At 42.6% G+C, this 673-nt stretch overlaps 1 pseudogene; it reads left to right on the plus strand.

Moving 5' to 3' along the window:
• Nucleotides 1–88, plus strand: part of LOC142597067 (uncharacterized) — an 11,943-nt pseudogene extending 11,855 nt beyond the window's left edge.
• The last annotated feature ends 585 nt before the right edge of the window (nt 89–673 follow it).

Raw genomic sequence — 673 nt, forward strand, 5'->3', positions numbered from 1 at the left:
TGCCAAGCCCGTTCCCTTGGCTGTGGTTTCGCTGGATAGCAGGTAGGGACAGTGGGAATATCCTTCATCCATTCATGCGTGTCACTAATTAGATGACGAGGCATTTGGCTATTTAACAAACACACATAAATTATACATGTTCCTTTTCCGGGTTAAGTATAGGTGGCCCGTCCACCTGGGTCAAATTTGGTAGTAATTGTCAATAGGGGAGAATTTGGATGTAACGCATCATGTCTCCGACCCCGTACATCCCTACATAATATAATCACCCTACCTAAAAATCAGCCTTCGACACAAGCTTTTGTTCTCCTAACAAAGGGGGTCCGGCTCTCGCCCTAAGGTACAATAACAGTCAATTTTTATTAACAGTCAGTAATAATAATAAGTTACAATTCAGTACGATTTTAAGTTCTTACAATTGTACGCGATCTACTAACAGGCGTGTGTACAATATCTACCGATGAGAATAAGGCCCGATTCGATAGTCTCCGGGCCATCTTCTCTTGTCGGGAAGAAGAGAGCCCAAGGTCCTTCAATAACTCGTGGTTGCCTGTATGCCATTTTCCACGTGCGCCAAGCGGAAAACCCATAAATTTGATGTTGTTAATGTTTGTAATTTCTTGCACTTGTTCCCTTAGCTGTTGCTATTTCTTAATTTTTTCTGCTGCTGCGT

Source organism: Pelecanus crispus, unplaced genomic scaffold (genome assembly GCF_030463565.1).
Source record: "Pelecanus crispus isolate bPelCri1 unplaced genomic scaffold, bPelCri1.pri SCAFFOLD_76, whole genome shotgun sequence".
Taxonomy (NCBI): domain Eukaryota; kingdom Metazoa; phylum Chordata; class Aves; order Pelecaniformes; family Pelecanidae; genus Pelecanus; species Pelecanus crispus.